Genomic DNA, 6,366 nt, shown 5'->3' on the forward strand with positions numbered 1-6,366 from the left:
CAGCTTGCGCAGGACGCTGGATGCCAGCTGGGCCGGCCCGGGGGGCGCCGCCGCTGCCCCCGCGGGCACCTCGGCCAGCGCCCGCTCGACGTCGTCGCGGGCTTGCTGGGGGAAGTAGCGGGCGCAGGCGGCCAGCGCCTCCTTCATGCGCCGGTGCGCGGCGCCCACGCGCTCCTCCCAGACGGCCAGCAGCAGCGCCGGGTCGCGCTGGGTGAGGCCCGCCTGGCACAGCAGGCACAGCAGCCCGGCGCCCAGCAGCGCGTTCAGCTTCTGGCACACGCCCGCCATCTGGGGCCTCCGCGGCCGGTGCGCCTCGACGGCGCGCTCCAGCACCGGGCGCTGCGCCGCCGCCGCCACCCCGCAGCCCTGCAGGCGCCGCCACGCGGCCAGCAGCCGCCGCTCCAGCTTCTCGCGCGCGCACGCGGCCACGAAGAGCTCGGCCTCGCGCGCCGCCGACGCCGTGCCGGACGCGCGCGCCGCCAGAGCCAGCTGCTGGAAGGCGACCGACACGCCGTCCTCGCACGCGCCCAGCTCGCCCGCGCCGTCCAGCGCCAGCCCCGGCCCGGCGGCCAGGTCGCGCTCCAGCAGCGCCAGCTCGCGGCGGACGAAGGCCGCCTCCTCCGGGGTGGCCGAGCCCCGCAGCAGCGACGCCGCGCCCAGCGCCAGGGAGCGCAGCGACTGCAGGAAGCCCGTGGGCTCCAGGCACTGCGAGAAGAGCGCCATCCGCAGGCGGGGACGGGAGCCTGCAAGAGAGAGAGAGAGAGAGAGAGACGCGGGTCAGGGAGGCCGGCAACAAGGGCTGCGGGATCGGGGCCAGGCCCCATATCACTGAAAGGGACCTGGGGTCATCTAGTCTAACCCCGTCTGCAATGCATCTGCGTCAGGAGAGCCACCGTTCAACCTCTGGCTAAAAGCCTCCACGGAAGGAGAGCCCCCCCCCCCGTTGCCTGCCAGATGCCCCTTACGGGAGCCCCTTCCCCTCTTGCGATTCCCAGCCACGGGGAGGCAGAGACGAGTCACCAGGGCTAGGAGCCATCCAATAGCTCTCTCCCATCATTGCCTCCGGTGGGAGGGAGTTCCACAGTCTAACCATGTGCTGCATAAAGAAAGACTTTCCTTTTTTAGGAAGGGGGAGGCTGGGACCCCAACCTCTGTCCCGGTAACCAGGCCTGCTTCTGCTCCTAATGCCTTGCGAGTCAGAGAAGAGCAGCGAGCCACTGCCCTCTCGCTTCCCCCACTGCACATGCTCAGAGAATCCCTGGCCCAAGGGATGAGAAGGTGCCTTGGAGTCTTTGAGGCCAAGTCCTAAGGCAGCCTTGGCCAACCAGGCACTCTTCACATGCTCTGGGCTGGCAACTCCCATCAGCCCCTGCATCATCCGGCTGCGATGGCTCAGACTGTTGGGAGTTGTAGTCCGAAATGCTCAGAGGGCGCCACGTTGGCCAAGGCTGCTGTGAGGCCTTTCTCAGCCCCTGCAGCAACAGAGGCCAGCTGGGTGAGCCTCTGGCTTAGGGGCTGAAATACAGATGAGGGAAATCTGTGAAGGAGGAGGACGGTTGGCACACCCACCTTCTGCCCAAATAACTCTGGGAACTGCTCCCTGCACAGAGCTACAGTTCCCAGCACCCTTTTCAAACTATGGTTCCTAGGGAACCCTAGCCTGGGTCTGTCTGGCCTTGTGAGGGAGGGGGAAGGCCCTGAGGGGCTTGCCTGATGCCACCCATGCCACCCTCCCAGCCATGGCTGCCTCTCCTGGCCACCCAGGACCTGCCCTTGGCAGCCTTGCAGCAGCCCAGGCACTGCCTTGCCCTTGTGGCGCCTGGCAAGGGCGGGCAGGAAACGGGGAGTCGGTGCCGGGCCTGGCACAGGCTTGGAAGTGACTCGGTTCTTCTTCTTCAAGGGCAGCCCCAGGGAGTGGCTGGCAGTGCCAGGCCCAGGCTCCTGCCTGCCTCACGCAGCCCTTGGGGGGGGGGCACTGGGCTGCCGCACTAACCAGCAGCCCAGGCTGCGCATGGCGGGGAAGCTGCGGAAACTCTTCCCTGACACCATTTCTTGACGGCATAGGAAGCAGGCCAGCCTCTGGCTCACACAGAACCCTTGGGCAGGAAAAGTTGTTTCCGTCCCTCCAAAGAGTGCCGATATTTAACAGGGTTGAGCCACCAGATGGGCAAAGGGCTCCCCATTCTAGCTGGGGGTCTGTGACCCCAAGAAGAGCCGGACAAAGGGTCCCCTGGCCTGTTTTTGATCTGGTGCTCTCACCCCCCACCAGGGCAAAAGTGGGTCCTCACAGATATCCCCCTCCTCTGGCCGGATGGCTCTGCTCGGCCTCCATAGTCAGAGACAGCCAATTCTCCTCCAGACCAGTTTCTGGAGGCTGTGAGACGAGAGGGGAGGGTCTCTCCTGGGGGTTTCGCACAAGAGGCATCTGGCTGCCACTGTGAGAACAGGAGGCTGGACTGGCAGGGCCCCTGGCCTGATCCTGCAGGCTCTCCTTAAAGGATCAGCCCCTGCCAGAGAGGTCCCTGGACTCTGCTTGCCCCCAGCTGCCTGTGGAAAGGGCAGCAGTGGGCCTCCCCTCAGGTGGGGGTTGAGGGGGTCTCCTTTACCTGACGGCACAGGAGGGTCTGCGGAGTGGCTTCCTCGGCCTCTTGTCCTCGTCCTTTGGTGCTGAGGTGCCAGCTACCTCCTGCCTCTGCTACCGGGGCTGCCAGTACCTCTGGTAACGCCCCCCTCCCGCCCCCCTTATCACAGCAGTGGCCGTGGCACATGGAAGGGATCTCACCTTGGCACAGCAAGAGCCGCCCCCTTTGTGTGTGTGTGTGTGTGTGTAAACAGGGGCAGAAATGTCTATGGTTACCAGGTTTTTTTCAATGAATCTGGGGACACTTGGGTTTTTTTGGAAGCTGAGTAGCAACAGAGAGTTAGTAGTGGGGATGGTGACGCAAAAGACCCTGGGCCCAAGCACACATGCATATTGTATAAAGGTGCAAAGCTCTTCTTTCGCACCCTGTGAAACATAAATGCACAGTTTTTAAAAAACTAGGCAACGGCTGGCCGGCTGCGACTCCTGAGGCCTCCCTCGGTCAGTCAAAACAAAGGGGGAGGGGGCAGGAGATCTGTACCACCAGATGTCCCCGGTTCCCCTTTGGCAGTGGGCTCTGGCTGGCTTCAGGAGCTGCTCGCTGGCGCCCGCCATTTTTCTCTCTGGAAGTCCCCATATGATGGGTTGCACACAAGACATATCATATGGGGACTTCCAGAGAGGAAAAATGGCGGGCGCCAGTGAGCAGCTCCTGAAGCCAGCCAGAGACAGCTGCGCTACCAGGCTGGCTCGGGGCTGCTGAGGCTGCCGCTGCCATGGGGGAACCGGGGACAGATTTGCAAATCCGGGGACGTCTGGTAACCCTATCTTATGGGAAATAGTGGGAACTTTTAAGAAGCCATGTGCCTTTTGTTCTGGGCTTCTTTGTTGTTTTGCTCGGAAGTGGGAATCTTGTTGCAACAAGGAAGGATCCTGGCTTCCCAGCCGCTGTTTGGCTTCCATTTGCCTGGCTGTGCTCTCTTGCTTGAGCCTGACAGACTCCAAACCCTCAGGGCTAGCAACGTTGGGGGACAGTTTAAGTACCACACCCCAAGATTTTGCCCTTATCAGATGTCTCTCTTTCCTGAATTTCCCAATATTCAGCTTCATTTGGATGTCCACAAGTTCTAATGTTAGGAGAGGGACAGAAATTCTCCTCTATCCATTTTCTTCATGTGTGTACAATTTTACAAGCTTTGATCCTGTGTCCTGGAGACATCCAAGGTCAGACCTCTGACCCCAGCTGGAACGGATTGTCACCAGGTGATGGGCACCGAACTGTGTTTATGTCGCATGGAGCTACCACAGTGCCGAGTGAGAGGATCACTGTAGCTGGGGGGTGGTGAGGTGGGCCCCCGCCAGGGTACAGGCAATTGGGGGGCACACAATAGGCTAAAAATGTGTCCATAAATATAAATATCGATTATTGACTCATAAGAAATGGTTTTTAATAGAGGGTGACTTGAATGGGGGGGGGGAGGGGAGAAGCAAAAAGAAGAGCTTATTTGTCCATGGCTAGGGGGCCCAATCCGGACAGATCTGCCAGGGGCACAAGATCACCTAGCCTGGAGGCAGGCAAGATCCTTCTCCAGCCAAAGAAGAACCACAGGACCAAGCAGATTGTGAGGCCTAGCATCAACACTTAAGACAGCATCTTCAAAAGCAGAGACATCACCTTGCCAACAAAGGTCCGTATAGTAAAAGCTCTGGTTTTCCCAGTAGTGATGTATGGAAGTGAGAGCTGGACCATCAAGAAGGCTGATTGCCGAAGAATGGATGCTTTTGAATTCTGGTGCTGGAGGAGACTCTTGAGAGTCCCATGGACGGCAGGAAGATCAAACGTATCCATTCTTAAGGAAATCAGCCCTGAGTGCTCCCTGGAAGGACAGATCCTGAAGCTGAGGCTCCAAGACTTTGGCCACCTCAAGAGAAGAGAAGACTCCCTGGAAAAGACCCTGATGTTGGGAAAGATGGAGGGCACAAGGAGAAGGGGACGGCAGAGGAGGAGATGGTGGGGCAGTGTTCTCGAAGCTACCAGCATGAGTTTGACCAAACTGCGGGAGGCAGTGGAAGACAGGAGTGCCTGGCATGCTCTGGTCCAAGGGGTCACGAAGAGTCGGACACGACTAAACGACTAAACAACAACAACAAGAGGATCAACACTGCCAGAACAGCCAGAACTTTCTGAATGTTTCTCCGATTCTGTCAAACAAGCTCTTCTGAATTGCCCCAGAGATAGTGTCAAAGCCAGGTGGAACCACAACAAAGCAGCTGGAAACCTTGTTGGGTGAGATCACGCCAGACCTCAGCAGCAGATGAAGCGATGGGCAGACCACCATCAAGATCTGAACTGGCAGGAAAACATGGTACTTGACACAGCAGGAGAAGCGGGTGTCCCTCCCTGGATGAGCTGGAGATTGCCATTATCAACTCTCACGCGTGTGGCGAAGCCCCAGGACAGGACATGATGCCAACAGAAGTGCTGGAAGCCGACCTCCACTCCTCTCTCCTGATGCACCTCCATGGCTTCCTCTTGCCACGTTGGGAACAAAGATCCACCAGACCTCTGCGACTCCAGCAGTGTGACCCTCAAGAAGAGTGCTGCCACTGAGGGGTGAAATCCCCAAAAAGGAAGTTCCTTTTTTCCTGTATTCCACAGCAGCTGCGAAAATTTTACTAGTGAAGAATTGGAAGAAACAAGATTTACCAACTACCGAAGAATGGCAGATGAAGATAATGGACTATATGGAACTTGCCAAACTGACTCCGAGACCAGAGAGAAGAGATGGTGGAAGAAGATTGGAAGAAGTTTAAAGAATATTTGAAAAAATATTTCAATATTTCAATCTTAGAATAGCTTTGGAAGTGGATATGGGCTGTAGGGTTAGAAGTAGAAGATAGTGTATTTTTAAAAAATAATAATATTTATTAGCAGTTTAAAGATTACAAAAGAAAAGAAAAAGAATTAAACAAGACAATACAATACAAAAACAAAACAAAAACACCACACAACCCAAACCCAAAAACATTGAAACAACCAAACAAAACAAAAACAATTAAAAACACATCCAATAATTTTGATATCATAACTTTTGTTCACTTGTTTCAGCGACCTCCTCATACCTCCCTTTTTGTATTCCGCTTCAATTAGCCGTTTCAGCAATTCCTTTCCATCTTCCTCTGTTTTCTGTCCTGTAATTTATCTTAACATATTCTAACCTTGTTTTTTCCCTTTAATACATTTACAATCTGTCTGTACCTAATTCCTTATAACATTTCTGCTAAAGCCATATAACTTCATTCCATCATTTTTCTAACATTCATTAATTTTACAATATTTCTGTAAATAATCTTTAAACTTTTTCCAGTCTTCTTCCACCGACTCTTCTCCCTGGTCTCGGATTCTGCCAGTCATTTCCGCCAGTTCCATATAGTCCATCACTTTCATCTGCCATTCTTCCCGGGTGGGTAAATCTTGTGTCTTCCAATACTTCGCGATGAGTATTCTTGCTGTTGTTGTTGCATACATAAAGAAAGTTCTGTCCTTCTTTGGCACCAATTGGCCGACCATGCCCAGGAGAAAGGCCTCTGGTTTTTTCAGGAAGGTATATTTGAATACCTTTTTCATTTCATTATAAATCATCTCCCAGAATGTCTTAATCCTTGGGCATGTCCACCAAAGGTGAAAGAATGTACCTTCAATCTCATTACATTTCCAACATTTATTTTCGGGCAAATGATAATTTTTTGCAAGCTTGACTGGTGTCATGTACCACCTATAAATC

The sequence above is a fragment of the Podarcis cretensis genome (genome assembly GCF_951804945.1).
Source record: "Podarcis cretensis genome assembly, chromosome: 4".
Classification (NCBI taxonomy): Eukaryota; Metazoa; Chordata; class Lepidosauria; order Squamata; family Lacertidae; genus Podarcis; species Podarcis cretensis.